Source organism: Anopheles ziemanni, chromosome X (genome assembly GCF_943734765.1).
Source record: "Anopheles ziemanni chromosome X, idAnoZiCoDA_A2_x.2, whole genome shotgun sequence".
Classification (NCBI taxonomy): Eukaryota; Metazoa; Arthropoda; class Insecta; order Diptera; family Culicidae; genus Anopheles; species Anopheles ziemanni.
In genome coordinates, this window is record NC_080707.1 from 2467733 (window position 1) to 2493095 (window position 25363).

Below are 25363 nucleotides of genomic sequence, written 5' to 3' on the forward strand. Positions count from 1 at the left end.
GTCGGTCGTATCGGAAGGTTCGTCATCACCCCCCACCACGCTTCGTCCAGAGAAACTCCCAACCTGGGAGGGCCTGCTTCGGCCTTTCGGGTAAGAAATATGGTAATCGAGGCGTCGAGCTACGGGAAGTGATTCGTGTAATCCACCCTTTGACCGAACGGATTCGGACGGAACCCCATTCTCCGTCGATTGGGCGGCACTGCTCGTTTATTTTGCCACCCACCTGGCTGTTCATTAGATTTTATTGTTCTCGCCCAGGTGAACCCCACTCTGAACCGGACGCTGTCCGAAAGGATGGCCGAACGCCGGGTTCCAGCTCGGGCAGGGATAAGCAGATTACTTCGCCAAAGGGATCGGAAGATTTTCCGTTTCCGACCCCTGCCCTGCCCGAGGTTGCCCCCGTTCGCACCCCGATGGCCCCGAACACCGGACGTGCCTTTTCCGTGGGCTATTTTTCTCCATCCATTTCCGAAAGGATTGCTCGGGAGGGTCGGGAGGGATCCGATTTGAGAACGGTACGGGCAAACATTCGGCAAGATGGGATGGAAAAACGGGGGAGAGGACAAAACAAAAAATGCGAGCCCCTACTGATGCCTCCTGTCAGAAATCTGCCAGGGACAGATCGTCTGCTTAGCCTCTTGGGCCTAATGGACCGCTTCTTCCGGTATGCTGGGCAGAAGGCAAAAAAAAATACACACACACACACACACACAAAAAAAGGGCGTCTGAAACCTTTCCTGCCCAGGGCCGTTTAGGCAGAGCAAAATCTTCATCCACTGCTGGGCAGAATATAATAGTTCGGCTTTGCAACAGGGGGGCTAGGAAAACCCCTCCGAGAGATGTGTTATGAAAAATAAAATCTAAATTATTCATACAACCATTACAGTCGTTTTGGGCCCAATTCGTCATCGCTACGCCCTTTCTCAACCTTGGGAAATATTCTTTTAAATTATAAAGCACACTCAGTATATATTTGCGTGATTCTTCTATCATTAAAACTTATAAGACTAGAAGGGGGATTTACACGATTGCAATTTTCACTTAACAGCAACTGTCAAACACTCATTTCACTCATGTGAAACCCAACTTCACTTGTCTAAACACGAAATAAACAAGCAAGTAGTTGGGCAACTAGAATTTCACTTATCGTAACCAGGCTAGAAATTTATTTCGCAGCATTGTCATTTGTTTGACAACTTGCTCAACTGGCAGCTTAAGTAGAAGTTAACAGTTTAAAACCATTTAAAATGAACGTTACACGAAATAAATTATGCTAAATGAGTATGATTATTAATTTCAGAGATGCAATTATGCAGTTCATTTACAATTCTGCATATATTGTTTACCGTCCCATCATTGCCTTTTGACAGTAAACGTTAATTTGTTGTGAAGTGTGTAAACGAGTGATGAGTTCTCAAACTTTCAGTCCACTGAAATGAAGAATGAACGAATGTTTCCGATGAATATCCTATGTGTCGTTTAGTCTGTTTTTTATTTGTTTACGATACTGAATTTTGTATATATAGATATACAAGCGCTAGTATTTATTTTGCAACCAAATTTTAACAAAAAACTGTTAAAGAGACTGCTGGGAAGTTATTGGCGTAGTCTTTTCAACACGCCTCGGTGCGATGAAAACAAAGAAACGGAAAACGAAGTTGCAAATAGAATGGTTGAAAGCACTCATCTTTAAGCTGTCAGTGCGCGGTGCTAATTGGGATGGAAGATACTGTAAAATTGATTGATAATTCACATTTCGGGCTCTTCAGGGACGCCCGCAAGAGGGGTTCGAAAAATATGCACACAAACACGCACCAACCGACACCTCAACACACACGTACAAAATAGCACGCCCTAATGAGGGCTAATTCAGAAGACGTAGTGCTTTGCAACGTAAGCTACCCTTTTCCTAATCGTTCCCCAAATCCCACACGAAGGAGCTTATCACACAAGCTTCGTTTTTAAAATCCAATGGTTTATGCCGAAACAATCTGTCCGATCCCCACCCTCTCTTTCTCTCTTGCTCGTAGTAAACCATTCCTATGTTCGTGAAGGATTCTTTTGAGATATTTCATTGGTTAAGGGTTTTTTTGACACATCGGATCATGTGTTGCCAGGGAAAGGAGGAAGGAAAGGATGTTTTCGTGCTCCAAAACTACATCCCACGGAGCAACATGTCACTACCCCGAAACCGTACTCCCTTCTCAAGCTTGAGTGAACCATTTTTGTTCTCAATTTTCCTAGCCTTTTGCGAAGGAAAGGATGGTTAAGAATGAACGCTGAATTTATATGGTACTCATTATTTTTTACGAGTGCCTCGGCTCCATGTGCAGCGAGAGAAAATGTCATTTGGGTTGTGAAACTTGTAAAAGGGAAGCACGGGGTTTGGACTGTGGGGAATGAAAACGGGAAAACCACGTTGCGCTGGAGTGCAATCGCAAACCGTAATTGCAAATCCGAAGTGCCCGATCCCGGGGCGCAATGATGAGCAAAGGTTAAATAAGACTCATCATAGTGAACATAAGAGTTTGAAATAAATTGGCCAAATGCATGCGAGTGGAAGGAGTAAGCTGAACGAACACATGATCTTCGGTAGAAGGAAGTAATGTTTGCTTGTATTATATTTTACAGCACTCTTTAATATGTACATGCTGCATGACAAATCGTTGTGGTAAATTTAAATAAATAAGTTCTCATCTTCTGGTGCCAACATTGCCAGCTAAATTTGACAACACTGACAAAGTTCAATGTGGAAGGAAATAAGCAGGGTTTACTAAAGCGAGCGAGCAAGTTCTTTCGCTGAAACCAATATAAAAAGCAAAGTGGAAAAGTGCGAATTTATTTTACGTCCGGTGTTAAGCGGAGTGATTCTTAAATCCGTGTAAAGTGTCTAAGAAAACACCGAAGCGGTGTAACCGGCCACTAAAGAGAACAAATCAAAAGGCAAACAAAATTTAAACGATCCTGATTAGGATCGCAATGAGCCGCTCCTCCACCCGTCGATTGGTTGTTCGCACATTTGTTTCCTGGTGTGGCGAAATTTAAAACACCAGACACACGTCTCTCTCTCTCTCTTTCTCTTTCTCTCTCTCTGTCTCTTTAGCAAATTTGCCGCCAAAACCGAATATTTTGGCAACTGCTTGCCAACTTTCCTAGCCATTACCGGTAGGAGAACCCTGGAGGAAATACCGCGAAATCAAGAAAATGAACCTTGAAAAGGCTTAAGAGATTATTGGGAAAGTTTTTCCCCAGGATCGCCTTTTCTGTGTGTGTGTGTTTTTTTGTTGGCTTTTTTCCTCGCTCGTGCGTTATTTTACTTTTCGACTTCGGCTTCCGTTTGTTTCATTACTGCGCGGTAGCCAAACTTCGTGGGGCGACGAAGAAAAGAAATCGTCCCCCCACCGTTCTCCCTTCTCTCGCTGTCTCTCACACACACACACACACACTCTAACCTTGCCTGGGTGTTCCAAGAAGTTGTTTTATTTTGCAACCCTAATCCGGGCAGCTTAGCGGATAAATATTCGCCGCTTTTGGGGTCGAGCGGGAAGGGGAAAGAATGGGGTACTGAGAAAAAAAGGCAAACGCACGCAGTTTCGTGAATGTTTAGGTGCTAGTGTTTCGAGGGCAACAAAAAAAGGACGAAATCTTCCGACACAAAGCGCTCAAAGCGATCTCGAGTGTTGGCGAACGATAGCCGCATACATTTCATTTGCTCTCTACATTTTAATTCCCCCAGCGACGGGCGCTTGATTGGCATCGTGAGGGATGAGGGGGAGGGGGGGGGGGGGGGGGCAGGGAGAAACCAGGAAAACCCGGTGCGTTTGTTTCGTTTTCCATTCCTTGACAATCCGCTCCGCTCGTGTGTGGTGTCGTTGTCCAGCTCAAATTCAGCGTATGATGGTTGGGTTCTAGTTGTTATTAGATTTGCAACACGAAACAAGTTTTCCAAATAACTTTATGCATCGAACATTGCCTAGAGCGTGTGTGTGAAAAGATGAGAAGAAGAATATAAAATGGGAGAGGATGCCGACCAGTTGTCTGGAGGAGCTAAACTAATTATTCTAAAACTTGCTCGACCACGCAACGGTATGGCTTTCAACTCCAGGGATATGCTGTCATCAAACTCTTGAGTCTACTACATACTGCTATATACTGTATTTTCAGTTCACATATTGATATGGTTACGTTGTTCCCTGTATTTATTGCTTCTGAATGTGTTGTTTGATTTACAGTTGTTAATATTGCCGTGACCTTTATGCGAATTAAATCAAAGATGGATAATTTATTAAACTATTTGTTTTGATCCTACAAATCTCTGTTACTAACCAGTACTTACATTATCAGTACTAAACCTAACTAACACTTAATAAGAATAAGTTATAAGTTGAAACAGCTATTGCTTGCCTAAGTGGAAAACGGATGAACATTTATTTCGCAGACTATTCGGATCTGAAATACATCGCACAATGTAGCTGTTGTTTCTGTTAGGTCAAGATTTGATCAACGATGTTACCAGCTCTACTCGCCACCTGAGTCGATTTGTTTTGAATTGTTTCCAATTTCATTTCAGTGAGCTTTTAATGTGGAGTTTATCGTTGTTATAAATATGTTTAGTTTCAATTTTGTATTAATCAATCTGGTCAAGTTTTTGGAATTTTCTCATCTATGTAGAAATGTTTCTCTTTTGAGGAAGGGTTTTTGCTATAAAATGTGAAATGAAAAAAAGGTTGCTCTACTATATTTGATTTTTTACAAAACACCTCCCTCTTATAATCTTCGATACGCTATCGACGAATTATTTAAAACCTGTTTCGTTTGAGGGCGTTGTAGAAGTTTGAAATTAGAACTCGTTGTTCGGCTTTTCAGCCTCAGCGTAGGCTCTTTATACCCTTTTCACGACGCAAAGCATGCATTGCTTCCAAAATAATCAGAGCTGCGAGTCGGCGTTCCACGTTTTACCAACATTTGTTTTATTGTTTCCCATGTCGCGTACGAAACATCAAAATGGCATGCCTGGCTGTAAAATGGTATTTTCATCTGAGCCGGGAAACAATTGGAAAACGACGAGCCGACAACTCGCGGCACGTGCTTGTAATGGCGTCGCAGCCGGGATTCTGGTTGGAAGCCCTGTACACCCGGCAGCCATCCTTTGCCAATGCAGTTTTCGCTTTGCATTTTACGATCATTTTACGACCAGCCTTGCAGCTTTCTTCACCTGCTTTTGACTGGGCGCAGGTGTTTTGCGGTCGACGTGTTATCCGCTTTTGGTCCCTCTGTTTCAATAATAAAAAAAAAAACAAATGTGGATATCCTTTTCAACTCTACCAACGAACTGTTTCCCTTTCCTTTTCTCTATCTGTCTTTTTTCCCTTGACAGAAGCGATAGTAACATTACAACACCAGTGGATTAGGGCAGGACTTTGCCGACAGGTACTAACGTTTCGTCAGTTGCCGCTGATTTGGGGTGCGTCCTGTACATGTGTGTGTGTGTGTGTTTGTGGTTGTTGTCTTTTTGTTTAAATTTATTTCTTCTCCTCCGTTCAGCACCCTGCACTATGGGGAAAAGGCGGACATTAAGCGATGGAGAGTATGATAAATTCAGTTACATTTCCTTGCAGTAGACAAGTTAACTAAGACCAATCCAAATTATTAGCCTTTTAGGACTAGTAGATTTCGAGAAATAATCTGTCAAAGTCATAAAAGTGATAAAAAATGGTCCGCGCTAGCGAACTTTTATTGCTTGCTTGATGGCAATCGTTTTACAAGTATTTAAACTATGACCATGATGTTTTATACATCGTTGGAAAGGTAATATGTTAAGCTTTCATAAAAAAATATTTAATATGTACATTTACCATGTCTTACTCACTTTTGCTAAGTAAAACTGTGTGGCATTATGGAAAAAATACGCTTTTTCAACTTTGATAATGCACCAAAAAAATGTTTCGATGTGTTCTGGTCTAATTAGCGTTTAGAAACATAGTTTTACTATTTTTAAAGTATTTAGCAAAGTTTCACCGCCGGCATGGACCCGGATCAACCCCAACCGTAATTTCGAAAAAAAAACACTCTGCTAATCGTTCCTGGTCTCTATGAAAAAACAATGAAAACGATTTGAAAACAAAATGATCTAAACAGTCAAGTTCTTTATTCTACTATGTAAACACGCTTATCAGTCGGTTATCATAGCTGTCAAGCTATGTGTAATCATTTTTTTTTATCAATGATCACGGAACAACAAGGCATGCGTTGTCCTATTTGTGGTGCAACTCCTGTTCAGATAAGTGATCTGACTTTGCTTGAAACAGGATTTACCCCACTACCTTCCGAATTATTGCATGGCATATCCCCACTACATTGCTGGTTGCGGTTTCTTCAGTGTTTATTAAATATTTCCTAAAGAGTACCATTTAAGAAATGGAGGATTACTCATGAGTACATCGCAGAATATGAAGCGCAGAAAAAAATAATTCGACAAAACCTCTACGATGCATTCGGTGTGAGACTTGACCAACCTCGAGCAGGATCGTCAGGAACAAGCACCTCAGGGAATGTTTGTCGTCGAATATTTTTCGACCCTGCACTTGCTAGTACTATTCTTAATGTCGATAAAGATGTGATAGAAAGGTTTAGGAATATATTGATAACCATAAGCAGCCAGAAAGTTATAAATACTGACAAATTTGACTCGTATTGCAAAGATACTTATCGTAAATTTTTGTCACTATATAGTTGGTTTAAAATACCGGCCACAGTACATAAAGTGTTGGCACACGCCCGGGATATTATATTGCAGACCCTTATTCCACTTGGGTGTTTAGGAGAAGAAGCATTAGAAGTGCGTCATAAATGTTTCTGGTCAGATAGGGCAGCACATGCAAGAATATCGTCTAGGGAGAATAATTTAGAAGATACCTTTATGCGGGCTATACACAGTAGTGATCCAATTCTAATTTGGATTTCTTTAGGCTATAGACAACATAATACGAAAAAGCTTTGCTTTCCAGCCATCGTCACAGACCTTTTTTTACCATAGTGGACAAAGAAAATGAAGATATGTTAATTGACCATGTAATAAATAAAGTAGATCATATTAAAATAAGCTTAAATGACCAAGGAAATTGAATTGAATTAATAAATGTGATTTTTATGTTTTGTAATACACATTTGTAATTTGTTTTTATAAAGAGTTTTGAAAATTGCAGGTGATTATACATTTAAAAAATCACAGATTTCTTTGTATCAAAACTATGTGTACTGTACATTGCATACCTTCGGGCGCTCAAATATGATAAAAATCGAATAATTAATTATTTACACAAGCTAAAAGCTTGTAGAATGGTTACAATGATGGCTTTGAATAAGACACGTGCCTACAATAACAAAACACCGCGAAATGTCCACCGATTCTCGTTAAATCTAGTAATGTCCGCTTGTTCCATACAAGTTCCCCATAGTGCCCTGCGGGAGCCATAAAAATGACAAATGGTTTCCCTTACCAGCCCAACACTATTTCCATCGTCCCATTGCCCTCCGGAGGATCACTTACATGCCCAAGTTTCTCTCTGTGTATGTGTGTCGTGGTTCTTCAGTTCCCGGAACGTTCCCGGGGCTTTCCCGTGTAACATCCATTACCGTACGCTTCGGGATTCGTGTTGTGGTTTCGATGGTTTACTTCTTGCGTCTGCAGTTTTAGGAGCATTTTCACCCCATCCATCATCTTTTCCCCTTTTGATACCGTTTATTTTACTCCATGACTTTCCTCCATACCGTATCGATGATGATTATGATTGGTTACATGTAATGTTGTTTTCTTTCCACTCGAAAGCGAAGCAGATTCCTTTTCCGAACATTTATCGGTTTCTTATATTGATCGGGGTTTTCCGGCACAGATGCTGTGTAATCGTTATACAAACCAGTACGTTTCATCGAGACTGTAAATTAAATTAATATTGAGTTTTCCTTGCCTCACTTTCATTTCATCAAAGTTAGCTCAGCGAAGAACCGCTCACGTCAAAAAGTATCTTTAGTCGCAAAAGAATTTTGCAATAAAAGTTCACCGACGTGATTGATCGAATTCAATTTCAGAAACTAAACTTTACTTTGTTTTTTACTACCACGCTCATATCATATTGCTCCGGGGGGAGTTTTCCACTTGCACGAGTGCACTTTAAAAATGCATCACAGCTTGCGTCTCGATTGCATTCAATTAATGCCCCACAAGTTGCAGTTTACGGGTGTATCTCGTGGCAAAGAAATGGCAGGGATGCATGCAGGTGATGAAACCTTCAGCGTTGAAATGAAGCAGAACAAAATGGCGCTGGACAAAGGAGAGACCGAGAGAGAAAACACATTGCATTGGCGAAAAGGGGGAAGTGTTTGCTACAAGTTTCGTGAACCAAGGAAAAACGCTTGAGGACTCGGAGAGTGGAGCGAATGTGTGTGTGTGTGTGTGTGTGTGTGTGTGGTGAATGCAACCATCATCAATCTTTTCATCGAGCCTCGGGGCTGCTTTTTGCGCTGAAAAACTCTTCAAGCGCTGCTCCGGAGGGCGAATCGCCTCGAGAAAAGTGCTGCACAATTTTTATCTAAACTGATAGCTGGGCGAGGACGGCGAGGAGGGGAGAGGGGGACAACCTTTAGTGGTTTTATTATTAGGTTAAACGAAATCTATCTCGTGACCCTCCCCGTCGTAAGTGACGAGCCGAAGGGAAGGGGAAATTTAGAGTCAACTCAAAAGGAAAGAAAAGATAGCTCTCGTTCTGCTGACGACAGCATGTGTGTATGTGTGTGTGTGTGTGTGTGTGTGCAGAAAAAGAACGAGTACGACCAAGCAACGTTGTATATCGATGGCGAACACGGGTGCATCATGAATAATGCATTTTGTGCGAGATGTGGTGGTTCTTTTTATCTCCTTCTCTTTCCACGTCACGTTATGTCTTCCGCTCTCCGGCACAGTCCCCACCGCAAATGGGTGCTTGTTGAAGAAGGAAACGTTTCTTTTCTTTTTTCGAAACCCATCAACCTCCCCCCCCTCCCTAACGCCGCCCACGAGCGAATACTTTCATCAGCTTTTGATTGTTTTTAAAATGTCGCTTTTGTTCCGCTTGACTTTGTAATCTTTTTTGTTTTTGTTGTAAGTCGGAAAAGCAAATCTAGCACACCGTGCGTCGAATGTATGTGGAGGTGGAACACGTTGTGGGTAGTTTTCATCCTCGAAATGTATGCTACAAGCAAGGGTTTTGCTGACTCGCAAGGTTAAGTAACCTTTTTAGTAGAGTTCATCTGAACGCTTTTCAAACGCGTTGGCTGTTACATACATTTAGGCGCGTAAGCGTTTTGTCGCATCAAATCCCCCACCCCTTTGCGTTTCTTAAGGGATTGGGTTGTGGTTTTTTTTCCCAAACTCCCGAGCAGGAGCAATTTTCTTCTACTGGAAAAGATGGAAAGCGAATAATGGATCTAACTTAAATCAAATATACTACATAAGAGCACGGGATGTGCTGCACTACCAAAGCACCCAGGCTGGCCATCGCCAGCGTACAATGACACCGGAGCCCGACTACGGCAAAGGGCAGCTCAAAAATCGATCAATCATTCGTTCGAATCCTTTTGCCACGCCGGTGTGCATTACGCCATTTTTTTTTTTCGTCTTGCAAAAACTGACTGGGATTGAAAATAAATCACCGTTCATCCACCCCCCCGGGGGGAGGGTGAGAGAGAGAGAGAGAAGGGGTGCGTCGAGCGCGTGGTGCAAAAGAAATGTGCACCATCCACCACGTTGGTGCAATTAGGTTAATGGATCGGTGGATTCCGGCGTTCGTCGTCTACCGCAGGACATTAGCCCGGACCATTTCCTCCGGCGTGCATTTCGACCACATGCGGACCGGTATGCAAACGAACCATGGGGATGTGGTGGGCACTTTTCCATCCCTGCGCCGCTTTTTCCAAGCTTAAGCAGTGAAGAGCTCTACGATGAGGAGATAACAAAAAGAAGGGAAAGAGTGATTGAGCTGCTCTCGTCTGTGGTGCATGAGTCTTTTGCGTCCACTCCCCGGACACTGCCAACCCAACTAAACGATAATCATCGGCCATGATGAAAACATCAGACTTATGAAGTTACGTCGTCAATTATAAAGTGGGAATTACTTTCTCCAAAGTGTCATCAGCTTCAGGAGACGAACACAAATCGAATGTGTGAAAAGGGGAAAACGGAATGCGCATCAGTAGATTGATTCGGTTTCCATCCGTTCAACACCACCGAACACTGGAGAAGGGGGGGTTAATTGTGCCACCGCCCCATCTCATCCTCCATCCCTCTTAAGAGTTAATTCTCTTCGCTCGTTCTAGAGCGAAAACTAACGACCGATTTCAATCGTTCGCAACCTTCTGAAACAAGATTTCCAAATCCCCCCCCCCCCCCCCTCCCCCTAACCCTCGCTTCTTTACGTCCGAAAGCATTTCCGCTCAGTTTCCGGCGCTCGTAATGGAGGCGCCCAGTCTTTCACGAAATGGAGGCGCCCGGTCTTTCACGAAGCGCTTGGGAAAACTGCTTCCGGCCGGCCATCGCTTCTGATGGAAAACGCTGCAGCGTCTAACGCTTGATGATGTTGCAACGTGCGATAATCGATTAATTTCGCGTGAGCATCTTGTCTTTCGTTACAAAAAAGAATAACTTTCCCGATGTCAAAACGAAAAGAGCTAATATAAATTTACCCTCCTGTTTTGTGGATGGATTTCATGCTTCAAACATCTTTTCAACATATAAAAGCTACTGTAGGCTCATGGATTAAGAATGTTTACTACTAAAAGTCATGCAATAGTTCTTGATCATTAATCATTTATTATAATTTTTTATTATCTGCTGCTAAAGTTAAACAATGTTTATATAATAATAAACAAAATTAAGTTAAGTTTGGTGTGTTCGACACAAAATTGATGTGCTAAATTCAACCCCACCCTCTACAAGTAAGGTTAAGAAACGTTTTAATAAAATATTCATTTACTTTTTGGCAGGTAGAAAAAAAAAGCAAGGTTGTAAGCGGAAAATTTGACCCAACCTAAGTAGATTTATTGGCAGTTCTGGTGCATGACTGATTTTCCACTAGGACATTATTGAGTGGTGCAACGTGCAGCTCAAAGGCTCAAAGTCGAAAGTAAAATAAATATAAAACTATTCACAAGGCGGCTCGTTTCGCGTTTGGTACCGTTTTCCCGGAAAGGGTGCTCGGAACATTAAACACTTGTACCGGGGCGCAGCATCTGCAGCATCGGAAAGGTGGGCTCGAGAAACGGAACGAGCACGTGTTGCTGCCCTTTTCTTTCGAACGCTATCAAATTGCCATCAGTGGTTCAAGCATAAACCGATCGGTACACTTGTAGCAGCTATGAGGAAGTGGCAGCTGAGGAGCTGAGCGGGGGGTGGGGGGATGTTGCTGCAAGGAGGTTGGAAAATTCTTAACAGCGTTAAGTACCCCAGGCAAGCATCTTCTACGTGCCCGCACGCCATTTCCTATCATCTCGATTGCGCGTGGCAAGTGGCTTCGAGTGGGGGGGTTTTTAGACGGAAGGACCTTCCCGGGGCCGGATGTCCAGGACTGCCAGGCAATACATCACCCTATCTCTACCACACACATATACACACACACACACACCTACTTTGAGGGTGCTTGTGCTTCGGCATCTGGTCGATAGGAAAATAATTTGTACGAAAATAAGAAAATGCTCTCATATAAAGCACGCCCGGTGCCGAGGTGCCGATGCTCAGGATGGTGCAGCACGCGCTTGGACCGTGGCACGTGGGAAGCGGTGTCTCTTTGTCAGGGCCGGAGCGCACGAAAGGAGGGTATTTACTTCCCTCAAATGATGGAGTTTCAGAGAACTTGCGCGCGGCGAGCGGTGGAACGCAGGCTGTGAGGGCTATAATTACGGAAATTGACTGAAACTCTTCGGAAGTAAGTGGAAGTTGCCTCGGGGAAGCTTCTGCAAAACGTACCACCGGCTGTTGCTGAGTGAAGAAATGAGGGAAAAATAAATTCCCCATCAGGCAACACCGAACGGAGAAGATCTTCTCTAAGAACAGATGAAAGAGATGCCGCACGAGCTCAACTTATTTTATTTGAAATACACACACACACGCGCGGGCAGCATGCACTTCATCGATTCCAACTGCTTGCAGTGCCGTTCGTACATTTCCACACTACGGTACTTAACGATTCCGCGAACTCAAACAAACTCTTTATTGAATATAACTAGCAGTTTCAAGCCATCGATTGCCGCTAATGGACGTCCAAAAGGGATGCACACACACACACACACACACGTATACTAACACAATCCGTTTTTATATACGCGCACAAGGATTCCGTAATGACATTGATTTTAACAAACAAGGAATTACATCAAACGAACAAACGCGTGGAGCTGGAAAACATCGCTTTTGCACAATGGGCGTTTAAGAGCTATTTGCCGCAATAAAAGTCCAAATGACATGTTTCTTGCCATTGTTTGCTGGGTTGATTAGTACTACACTGGGTTGATCATACTTAACAACAGTTTTCTGATGGCTATGGATAGCTTAAACTACACGCAACAGGTTTTAGACTTCTCGATCTCATATTTAAACTATATTGCCCAAGTAACATTTTACGTTTTAACATGGTTCTAACGATGTTGTTAGTGCTTATCATTAAGTCTCATCTTAAGAGAAAAGAATTATAAAAGCTGTGATAAAACCTTTATAACTTCGTTTTGTGTGTAAGAGGACTCACTCTACAGAACGTTAAAATTAATAACACTATTTTGCATCCTCCTGAAATACCTCCATTAAACCAATCTGACTTAGTACAGCTATGTTAAAACATTGATAAAACTACTTGTTTAAACTTGTTGAAGTCTATTTGGTATTTAAAATGTTTATTAGGTGATCATTTTGTTGCATCTTGTTTGAATCTGCTAAGAGATAACGCTTTTCAATATCCACAGCGTTAGATTTAGTTTTTTGTTGGTTCGTGTTGGTTTTTGTTTCGTTCAAAATGTATTTCCTATTTTAGTTATTTTATTTTTATTTCCATTTGATTACAATAAAGGAAAAAAGTCTTCAGCTTTTTATATTAATGGCTACAAAGCTGAGTGAAACGTGTTTTCCTTTGATGTAAAAACTTTTCGATCACTGTTTTTTTTTACGATTCTTGACTAGTTTTTCTGCGGTTTACGTAAATTTTTTCTTATTCTATCAACTCTTTAAATTAAGGTTTCATTTCAGTTGATTTTGCTACATGTTTCATCCAAATTAAGCAAAACGATGGTTTACCTCGGCTTGACATTTTCACAGCAACGAAAACATTCACGCACGATTTTCCCAATCAAACCCCTTTTTTGGGATGAAGACTTAACCGGAATGAAGGAAAAAAACATTAGAAGGTGCAAATCATTAGTTGAGCCTTGCCAACAAAAGCAAACGGAGCGAAACGATGGATTGAGATAGTCTGCATTCGAATTGCGAACTCTCCCGTCCAGTTTTCCACGCCCGGTCCCCGGGAAAAGCTATGCCGATCGAGGAAATTTTGCACCTGATTTGGCCCGCGGGGAGCGGCTGCCACCTGCCCAGCCACCGCCAAAATTAATAAACCCTCCGGTCACGCTTCACGCAGCTGCGGTCTGTCACGATTTTGGCACGATTGTGCTGCCTTAATGCCGGCACCGACTTATATATATATTTCCCCCGGGGGCGCTCTTCCGCGGCGGGGCGGGGGCAATGGTGAATGTGTTATTCTGTTTCTTGCGTCTGCTTCTTGCGGCTCTCGGCCCCGGGGCTCCTTCCGCTTCGCCACGTCCGTCGTGGAGATATTAAGTAATAAATCCAAACGGACCAGCAAACCGCAGGCCCACGGAAGCCGGTTCGGTTCGGCAAGATGGATGGAACCGTTCCGAGCGTTCCCTAGGCAATTGTGGGGGTTTTCCTCCCTTTGAAGTGTTTCTTCCTTGCAGCGGGGAGAGTATTGATTGAGTCCGGGACGAAACGCGAACGCACGGGTTATCGGGCGCAAACAATCAAGCGAAGTTGCTGAGTGCTGAACGCATTGCATTGTTCAGCAGATAGAATAAGTTTGCGGCAAACGTCGTCTGCTTTCGATTGCGTTGAAAGTAAGATGTTGTGGCCGTGTTTGGATACAGTACAAGCTAGCAACAGACGGCAACCAAGCTTGCTATACGTGAGTTGCGGAATTTTCAGAAGATAGCTGCTGATTGGCGACTTGTTTTGCGATAAAACACAACACACGCATGATGATTCTGGGATGAATTGTTTTCCGTACTTCGCCCAAGTAATCAAGTTGATGCTGAACGCTGTGTACTTGAACCGAAAACAAAGTAATCAAATGCATATTCTGATTCGATTGATTGGTGAAGTAATGTAGCGCAAAGTGACTGTGGAGGCCCTGAGCTATACTCAATTGTTAGGTGCCCCTTACAATACTTTCAGTTACAGCCGTTGCCTTCCCAGGTTATTTTCATTCTTTCGGTAAGAGCCAAAAACTGGTGAGTTAGAAACAAAGTCAGATGAGTTAGCGACAATTCTTATCAGCCCTTTGTAGTAATATAGTAGTACACTAATATAGAGGCAAGCTACGGTAATTACACCCATATATCCCTTAGGTAGTAGTGATGGGTAAATTCGACAAAAAACCGGAACCGCTTCCGAATGACTCCACCAATATCGGAAGCCGCTCCGTAAGGTAGGTATAATACTCCCAGCTCGGAGCCGTCGGAGCCGTCGGAGCCGCTAGTCGGCAGCCGGAGCTGTCGGAGCCGTCCGGAGCCGTCAGAGCCATCCGGAGCCGTCCGGAGACGGCCGGAGTCGTCCGGAGCCGCTAGTCGGCAGCCGGATGACTCCGGATGACTCCGGATGACTCCGAATGACTCCAGACAGCTCCGGACAGCTCCGACGGCTCCGACAGCTCCGGCTGACGACTAGCGACTCCGGACGATTCCGGATGATTCCGGATGACTCCGGACGGTTCCGGATGGAATCGTGGGTTTTACTAAACCGGAATCGGAGCCGGTTTAAAGATGCTCGGGAGAACCCATCACTATTAGGTAGCTTAGTTTTTGCTTGGTTTCCTCAAAACGTTGACATAATAAATGTTATAACCCCATGCTGTCAAATATGATTGTACTAAAAATGTACTTAGTACAGCTCTGAAGGCTGTTGGGATTAATCCATGGTGATGGTTGTGAATGCTGTAAATGTACTTTCGAAATCGATACTAAGTAAATCGCTGGAAATATTCAACCACAGCTACCAAAACCGCATCATATACGACAGGTTGAGCTTTTAAAAGAACATTCCAGTTTTTTGCCGAATGCCACAAAACCATCAGGTGCCCAATCCCTCCCCCCCTTGGCGCGGCGCAATGTGTCATGTGTTTCCTAGTGTGACTTTATCTACACCGAACAGCGACGGAATCGACCCATATCATGACGGTAACTTTTTCCGGCAAGTGCGTGTGCGTTTGTTGTTGGTTGTGTTTCTGATATTCGGTTGTTTATTAGCTTCGAGATCAAATTTGGTGCATGACTATCGAGAAAACAAAAAGAAGCCGGGAGGAGGAAAAACGCTTATAAAAATACGAGGGAAATGGGGAAAACCGAATGCTTCGGCACGCAACGAAGCAGTAAAATTGATGGTTCCCGATCAGATTCCAGTATGCCGACACACACACACGCACACGCACAAACGGAGGGACACTAGATGATGCTACGAATTATGATGATCCGCAAAGGAAGCAAAACAGAAGACGCGGAAGAGTGTTGGAAAAAAACACTCGGGTTCACGAAAGGAAAAATGGCTACACGCTACCAATATAACCGTATTACTTGTGAGCTCGGTGTGTGACTTTGCTTGTAGTTGACGTACGTATCGCTGTCTCAGGTTTATGATATCACATTTGCCCCTCAGCAAAATGGTAAGATGTACCTAACTTTCGCACGTCATTGTCAAAACATCGTCATCACGGTGCGGCTGGGAAGTTTTCGGGGAAGCTGTGAAAGGCTGAGTTATCTTCACGTGAAAGGAGAAGTATTTCTGCTGGGGGAGGCTTAGGGTCCTGCTGCTCCCCGTCATATGGCGGCAAAACCTTCCGAGTCATTGCCGGTGTGTATCGTCTCATGCCGGGCAAATCTGATTAACGAACTCATTCCGAAGAAGTTCTCCCCCGCTGTCGGTGTCCCCCGTTACCGTCTTCTACCCCTTTCGGATGCAGGCCGAATCTACCGCTCGTATCGCATGGCTGTGTTTAATCAATCTTAATTATCCGCTAAACTGAAAGTTTAATGGAATAAAGCAGGATTTGCGAGGCGACCCGAACGAGGAGCAGAAATTCTGAGCCCCGGGGCCGGGTCGAAGGAGGCTGGGGGGGGGGGGAGGGTAGACCAGAACTTAAATATACGGTTTGTCATCGAAGTTGCCGCACGGGCGTGTGCTGCGTATGACAAGTCGGCGTCCCGGCGGCAGCTCTCGGATTGATTAAGCTGCCAGGGATGGCGTCAGCTGTCAGTGAGCTGATCATAACCAATTTTCGTAGGGAGCGTGAAAATGCGGGTGTGCGGGAGAGAGAAAGACCGGGAGTGTGAAAGGAGAGTCTTTCGTAATAGGAGTGGACAGACAACGACGTCTTTGCGAGGGCAGCACCGTTGGATGTTAATGCAGGACTCTCCGAGGAGGACTCACTGAATTAGTGGCCGTAGGCACAAATCGACTCATCAAACCGACCTGCCGTACGTGCCATATCATGCCACGGGGATTAACGGTGGCACCCAGCCTTTGATGAAGCGCCGTAACCTGAGGTTTACCTTTAGGCCGAAAATTCTGTGGCAGCAACAAAACCGGTTGAAGTCTCGTTTCGATACCATCACCCGTTAATGAAAGGATCAATCCAAGATTTATGTTCCTTCGTTTGCTAATCTTCGTTTTGCTAGGACTTTCTAACATTTCATATTTTTTCGTGAGTGATATACAACTTAAGGTAAAAGGTTAAAGTTAAGGAAGTTTTTCAGAATTCTAAATTCTAAATTCTCTGAAAACGGAATCGACATCCATCTATTAGCAACCAACTATTCGCTAGACGGCTCCTGAAGATTGATAGCACGTAGTCCGAATTCTACAATCCTGCAAAGCTATTCGGAGGTCTAGCGGAATCTACTGAAAAGGAGATCTAAGAATATTTCCTTGCAAAGTTTATTGATGTCTTTTAAACCGAAAGAGTTGAAATCCTACAACGTCAAAATCTAGACTAGTCATGTAAAAACCTGGGTCAGAGTGAGTGAGTGAGTGAGTGAGTCAACTCTTCGCAAAGAGGAAGTTAATTCACTCAGAGGGAGATGGCTCCAAACATCCAGAATGTTTTAACTCGTTCGCGAGTTTATAAAAACTTGTTGAAGAATCGTATCACTTTGAGAGAGTAAGAATTACTTGAATCATTGAGACTGGGTGCCACTCAAATCGCCAAAAGTGGGTGCCTTCATTAAAATCAGTGGGAGATATTGTGAGTCGTCAATGGTGGATCGAATTACAGCAGCTTTCAAAGTCAATTTCGGGAGAGCTTAACAGATGATTTCATTTCCGATACAATTTCATCGATCCTGCTGCGTAAACAACGTGCATGTGTTCGCCTGGACTGAAATAATTAGTATAAAAAAATGGAAAACACCCTAGATGCGAACAGGTGCTGGTGCTTATTGGTTGACATTGATTGCATTCTCGGGAAATCGGAAGAATACCTGAACCGTGGAAGGGAAAATGGATGAAAATTCAAATTTTGCTAAGGCTCTCCGAGCGGCTTAGATAAACAAGTTTCAGCAAACACGCAGATACTCACGTGCTTCCCGGGCATAGACATTGGTTATCACACCTTGCCACCGATTCCGGCTTGCCACAAGCAGAAAACCCCTTCCGGAGAGGGGAATGGAGGGGGGGGGGGGGAGGGATGAAACAACATTTTCCTTTCCTTTTGCAACCAATTTCACGGCAAGCGATCCACGGCGCTCCGTTTTGCGGGGATTGAGGATGCGTCGACCGGAAATCTTCACGAAATTGATTGACTTGATTTGATTTGTGCCCGAGCCACGCATGCACACATACGTACGCCGGCATACAGATGGTGTCTCCGACAAATCCGCCTCTCAATTCCACCCAAAGCTCCAGCCGAGGTCGTGTACTCCGTCGCGCAGGCTACACTCGAGAGGTGCGTAGCGCTCACTCCCGGAACACTCGGGTCTCAAGATGGAGCTTCCCGGAAAACCTAACCACCGTGCAAACGCCAGCACCCCCCCCCCCCCCCCCCCCCCCCCCCCAGACGAGGGGTTGGTTGGTGTAGGCGGAAAACATTCGGCGTTTTGGCCCAGGCCAAGCTGGGTACTCCCACGCACTGGCGACGCGTACCACTGCCACGCTTCGTTGGGCGCCATTCAATCGAACTCGAAAATGGGCCCGGCAATCTAATTATTCAATCGAGCCCCTCGGTCGCTAAGCCGATGTGTCCGTGTTTGCTCTCGATAGGCCCCGGCGCTCGTCGGAGATTCGCACAATAAGCGGATTTACGTCCCGGGGACACTAATACCTACTGACTACCGCGCAACACACGGCTCCCGAGGGTTGAGGGTTTTGCTAAACCCTGCTTTGCGGAAACTAGAAAAATCACGGGCTCAAGGCGTGAGTTTGTCCACCAGTCTTTGCTTAGGTAAATTCAACGCCCACAACGAGGTTTGTCCAACCTCAAGAGATGCCACAGTTCAGGGTTTCCAAACGAATTCTGGAACCTCAAATGGAACCGTCCAACCAAAGATTTCTTCTGGAACCTCAAATGTAGCGACAGGTATTAGCAACTTAGCGATTCTACAGAGTGAGAGTTTCTAAAATAATTCTTGATCCTCAAATGAAACCGTCCAACCAAAGATATCCCCATTCAGGGTTCCTAAACAGATTTTGGAACCTCAAATGTAGTACTAATCAGAACAGATCTTAGCAGAGAGGGACGTCCAACCAAAGATTCTACAGTTGAGGGAGTCTAAAAGGATTCTGGAACCTCAAATGTAGTGACAGCCAGTGCATATTTTAGCAACACAGATTGTCAAACCAGAGATTCTAAACTTCACAGTTTCTAAAAGGATTTTGGAACCTCAAATGTAGTGACAGTTAGATCAGGTCTTAGAATCGAAGTTCATCCAGCCAGAGATACGACAGGTGGGGGTTTCGAAAAAGGATTTTTAAGACTCCAATAAAGTACCACGCAGTCCGTATCTTTGTAAAGCCGATCATCAAACCAGATGTGGCAGTAGGCTAACATTCGCTTAAATAGGTTATTAAATAAGTAAGAGTGTAGCGACTTGCTACATACAGATACAATGAATTGAAGTTCATAAATAGACAAACTCCAGAACAGCAGCAGTCTATTTGATTCTACTGCTCTAAGCTAGTTATCCTTAGAGAAAAGAAATGTTTGCAAGACGGGCACTACCGTTACACTTACATAAATTAGTTCATGACGTAGCAGCGATGGTTTGATGTAAGCGGAGTCACTGGTTGTGTTTAATTGATGTAGAAGGTTGCTGTTTTTTATCAAGAAAATTCAGCAAGCTCAAATACTACAAACCAACTGATATAAACGAGAATCACGGAACGACGGTAGGGAATGTAAAGGATGTCGGGACAAAGTAGATTTCCAATTCATTCGAAACTCACTGCGACAGGAAGGTATTAGCGTTGAGTTCGCTTCTCAAGAATGGAAATTATGCAGTGTATGCTAACTTTTTTAAACAACGCAGCGCTTCCACCGCGCACTTCAACCCACAAAACGCTGTCGGTAATGCTTTTTTCTTTGCCCTGTGTATGCAACTCCGTGTCGGTAGCCGGCGATGTCCACTTTTGTGTAGAACGACTTTTCATTTTCAAACCCGCACCCCGTTGTCAGCAGCTGTTCTGTGCAGCGTCGCGGAACGCAATGATCGGTTTGGTTGTCCTGTTCACGGCGTTGCTGGAAGCTTGAATGACACTGACAGCGGTGTTGTTCATAGACGCAAGGTAACCGCAGCCTGCATGGCGTTCTAGTGGAGAAGAAGGAAATTAAGCTTTACTCGAGTTGAATATAGTTCATAACAACCATTTTCTCATGGTCGATTGAGGGAATACATACCGTCTATGATTTAAGAGCAGTGTTTTTAAATAACTTCATAAAGACATCTTGTTTTGAGAGAATTTTTAAGAAACTTATTTGTTTTGCAAAATGTCAAACTTTTGTACGAGTTTAGGAAAAATGGCGCTCAGTTACCAATTTCTTCTTCTTTTTGCACCACGCAGTATTCAGCCTGTATAGACATATTAATTGAGAGTCTGTATAGACACAGCGTATGAGAGTTCGTTCGCCCTTCAAGGACGGAGCTATACGCAGTGACAAATCACTTGACAACCGAATCCCGTTACCGTAGGGCCATTAATTACCGTCCGGTCAAAACACTCACCTGGCAGACGACCTCTCACCATGGCATTGTCGCTGTACTTTGGCACGCTGCGCCGGTCGTATTCGCTCGTGTTTCTCGTCGTGGCGAAGTGCCATTCCCATTTTCGTCCAGCTTCATCTGCGTGCAGTAAACCACGTCATAAACGTGGTGTTGCTGTGCTCGCAAGTGCCAACAATGCCTCGGAGTTCTTCCATGGAGTGCTTACGTAAGTCCATTAAAAAGCAGTTATCACCCAAACCTAGCCTTCCACACTTGGCAAATTGGCCGAAATTGGCTCCCAATCAAGGAGAGACGAGACCTTTCGAAAGCTAAAGTGTGACATTTTAAGCACCCGAAGAGTGCCGGACACGTAACGGAACGTGGGGGGGAAAGGTGCAATAAAATAAAAGGGAAGTAATTACGGTAAGCCTCGGGAAGTTCTTTCGTCCCCCGTGTTTCCGGAACCGTTTAAACCGAACCATACTGGCGAGCGAAGCAGTAATATGTTTGTTGGATTCCTTGCGGTATTTGCGGTTTCCATTGCCAGGGCACGGACGGGAAAACCCGGGGATTGGCTGATTGGGAAATTTACTGCCACCGGCCTGATGGCTTTGTTATCGAGAGAGAAGCAGAGAGAAGGAATATTGGAAGGATATGAACTTCAAAAGTAATTTTTTTCATTTCACCCAACAACCGGAATATTTTTTTCAATACCAAACCAAATCGATCGCTTTTTAAAATAAACAAAATAATAAAAAAAAAATGGCATGAAAAACTCGTCGTCCATCGAACAATGGAATTATGATCACTGTTGGGGAGGTTATAACGTAGGTAAACCTTCGTTTATCCGTCTGCGCGCGCGGGATCGATTCCTTTGCCGGGAAAAGGAAAGTAACCATGTCCGGTTGGCACGTCGAAGGAAATGGTTCTCCGATTTTATTTTCCTTCGTCAAATACGATTGCATTGTTTTTCGTTTTTTTTTTTTTTGTCGTGCTATCTGTGCACAAAATCATGAAATTCTAATCGACCTAGGGCCTAGGGCATCGACGATGGGTTCTCAATTTTCTGCAATGTTTCCATTTTTGCCATCCACTTGCTTTGATTCGCTTTTTATGAACAATCGGTTAGGGGCAATACAAATATATTCTTCGCTTGCTTTCTCCGGACTTTTTCCTAACGTGGTTAGATGTTCGGCTTATCGCAATTGCTCAAAGTGGTTTAGTAGCGAAGCTGCTTATTTGAATTTTCAGTTCTCTAAAACCTTCACATTTTAAAAGCTCGAATAAGTTTATTTATGTAGTTTTGCAAGTTTTTATGTAAGGTTTTGCAAGTTCTATCCGTTTTATAAGTTTTTTCAGTTTTTTCGTGCACGCTTACACTAGTTTTAGTTACTCATTGGGACTTTGCTTGTCCGGCGAGTTGGTTTTTCGAATGAACAAGGCAAGCGCGCGTTTCAATTATAAAATATTCAGCGCTGAAAATGAAAATGTTTTATGGTTTTACCGATCAAAAGAAATGCTGCTGTTAATGTGATATTGAAAAATGGTTTGTTGGTTATCAAATAGGTGGTGTATGATGTATAAATAGGCTGCTTATTAAAACATAATGGTGTCGTTTGATGTGGGAGGAAACAATTTCAACCGGTATCAAATAAAGGTGACTGATTTTTCTGGGTTTTGTAAATGGCAATTAATTTTTTGTGGAACAACATTGTGGAATGAGTTTTTACTATTGATTCATTCCGGTTTTGCAAATCGTAATTCAATATTTTGAACCGTAGTTTATTTTTCTCTTGCTGTTCATCATTCCGGAATGAATGTTTGTTACTTTTGAAAACGCGTTTCGGAAAACCTTCCAATTGATTGGTGGTGATCATCGACAAAGTGAGCGGGGTGAGAAAATGGATATTTTAAATTCATTCACTAGACATACACACACACACACAGCATCCTTGAGCTGGTGAATGCGAAACGGGGCCACAAGGGCATGTTGGAATTATTGTGCGCCATCAGTATTCCACCCATTCATCCTTCGTATCGAACGCGGGCGTTTCTATTGCGTTCGGGGTAAAAACTTTTTTCCCCTCACCCTCAGCATACTTGAGCCCTTTCCCCTCCCCCGGGGGCGCTTGTTTCGTGCGTCTGGGGATTTTTTTTCAGAATCCACCGTTTTGCCGGGTGACAAACCGTCTCGTTTTGCCGGAGCGCGTGCTCATGAATATTGTCGTTGGCGTAATCCTTCCCCGCACACACGGCCATTGCCCCCTTTTGCAGACATTTTGAATATTTCTCAATAAAACATTCCCCATGCCACCGGGGGGGTGGGCGGGAAAAACACCGGGTGCGCTCTGCTAATATATTTCCCCGGATTCGAATATCGGCGCGCGTTGAAGCGGATCGCTTCGTCGTCGATATCGGCGCGCTTTTTCCCGATTAGCGAACGGTGGGGGTTTTCCCGCCTTTCCCGCCGCATGGAAAATGCCGTACCGTACGCAGCTGTGACGTTTTGCGGAATGCGAACAGTGCGATGCAAATCGACTTCACACCCCCGCCTGAATGAATGCTAAAATAGTTCAGTACGCCTCGATGGGTATCGGGTGGGAAAACCGGGCATTTTGATGTCGGTCACACTTTACATCGGGTTGGGGATGCAGAGGCCGTTCAAGCCGTTGCTAACCGACCGTTGCCCGCCCGAGCGAGCTGCAATTCGATAATTAAATTGCGAACACTGCGTTTCAGCACAAGCAGATCCTTAAAAAAGTAAAGAAAGCACACGAAAATGGTGGAAAAACGAGTAGTAAGGGAGGAGGGGGGGCATTTTGTGACAATTCGGTCAAAACGAGCACCGGTCAACCGGAGCGTAGCGTAAAATCTACCCGAACACAAAAACAAACCTACCGAGAAAAAGGGGCCCGGTGCCGGGGGGCCTTTTTTTGGGTGGTTGGAAAATGTAAAAATCTTCCGGAGGATTTTTCCCACCCTCCCCCCAGCGTTTCATTTTCCCAACGGGTGTGCGGAAAGTGTGATCGCCAAAGTGGATTCACGAAAATGACGAACACTTTTTGTTTTCCTTTTGCTGCTCGGTCGGTAGATTCTGGAGAAAAAAAAAATGTCAGGGCAAGCCAACCCGAACAGGAGCGAACCGGAAAAGAGATGGATGGTGGGTTTCGGGAAGGAACAAAGTCAAAAGTCGTTCCCGAAGGTGCACAAGCCGTAGCTCAGGTTTCGCTTTTGAAACGCGCCCGCAATGGAAGGAAAAAAATGGGAAGAAAGTCAACACTCAACTGCTCAAGACTTTCCAATGCGATCCGAGTAAAAAAGGTTCATCAAGTGTGTTCGTTTTTTAATTAGAGACATTTGAAGAAGTGTGGATCTGGAGCTTCAAATAGCGAACACAAAATATGTCTCGATGAACACTTACTGTTCATGCGTGTCCATTTGACGCTCTTCCTTTAACGAAAAGCAATTTCAAGTAAGTAGAACCGTACGAACGCAGCATCCTCCTAGTGTCACCTAAAACTAATTAAGTTTGACACAAACAAGCGTGTGTGAGCCAGTTTTTTCCCCTCCCCTCTGTTGGTGTCCTTCCTTTTCTTGCCTCGTTTAATTACTTTCCGCAAATGAAACGAAAGCTAGTTTCTTCTTTGTGCCCACTCGTGTTTTCCTCGTCCGGTTCAGCGACGGTTTGTTTTACTGTTTTGCCCCCAAAACTGTTGATTTCGCAAGAATCGTCAACTCGTCGTGCTTTTCCGACCCGGTCGCCCTGGTAGCCATTGATGTCTGCGCGCCGCTTCACTTCCATGGTCGTTAATTTTGTTCATTCATTACCCCGCGTAGTGATTCGCGTTTGTACACATACTGTTTTGCCTTTTTTTTCGAATTAAAAACTGAACCTTCCGCGTGGCGGAATACAACCTGACGAGCTCGCGTAGCTTTGGAGGGGTTTTTTTTTTAAATTTTATTTTGTTGTTGCTCGGTCGGTAAGCAATGAATGGAGCACAAGCACACTTGAGTGATTCCCTGTCTGTCAGAAGATCCACCGCCACTGTGCCATCTGTCACTTTGGTACGCAGTGAAGAGTGTCGCACGGTGGAATGCTCGCCGTTGCCTTAGTTCATTATTTTTCAATTATTAGCAGCATCTCCAAGCTACGGCATCGTCAACTATTCTTTTACATTATGTCCGGTTCAGCTGGCAGGTACATAATTGTCTTGTCCCAATTGGGGCTTTGTTTTTATCACTCAAAATGCAGTACTAACAAAAACAGAAGTGTAAAATGATAAATGATAACAGCAAAAAACAATCAATGTTGATAAAAATGTAATCAAACGTCAATGAATTTCGCAATGATATTAATAAACAAACATACAGAAGGTAAAACATCGAATAGTAAATAGAATGGTAGTAAACATTTAAACATCATTTAGTAAAGAACTGAAATGAAGAACTAAAACGATGCATCGAAGGATGCCGGTCTGCGCACAGCAACAATGTTATTTAAGGATGGGAGCAAGTGTTGAGAAAACACACCAGGCAGAGAAAACTCAATTTGTACTAATTTCATTGACTAACAGGCCAATCAATTAGCAATAATTAGAACCACCAGGCCACACACTCACACAAGCGAGAGACAAGGGATAGAAAAGTAAAACGACTGGTCTGATATTGGCAGTGACAGTTTACTACGAGGCCGTATACGTCACTCGTGACGTAGGTCGACGGAATAGCTCGTAGAACCGTTTCGGGTCCGGGACATGAAACCTACTTTGTTGGTGGAGGATTGAGGCAGACAGGTAAATTCATTTAAAAAACCCCCTAACACATCCCACACATGATGACACGATGGCGACGCGTCTATTGGCGCGTTACT

The 25363-nt window shown here is 43.9% G+C and overlaps 1 protein-coding gene across 1 annotated transcript in view; it reads right to left on the reverse strand.

Annotated features, from left to right (window-relative positions):
• Positions 1–25363, reverse strand: part of LOC131291337 (probable serine/threonine-protein kinase DDB_G0276461) — a 56856-nt gene that overhangs the window by 18251 nt on the left and 13242 nt on the right. The gene's annotated exons all lie outside the window — the stretch shown is intronic.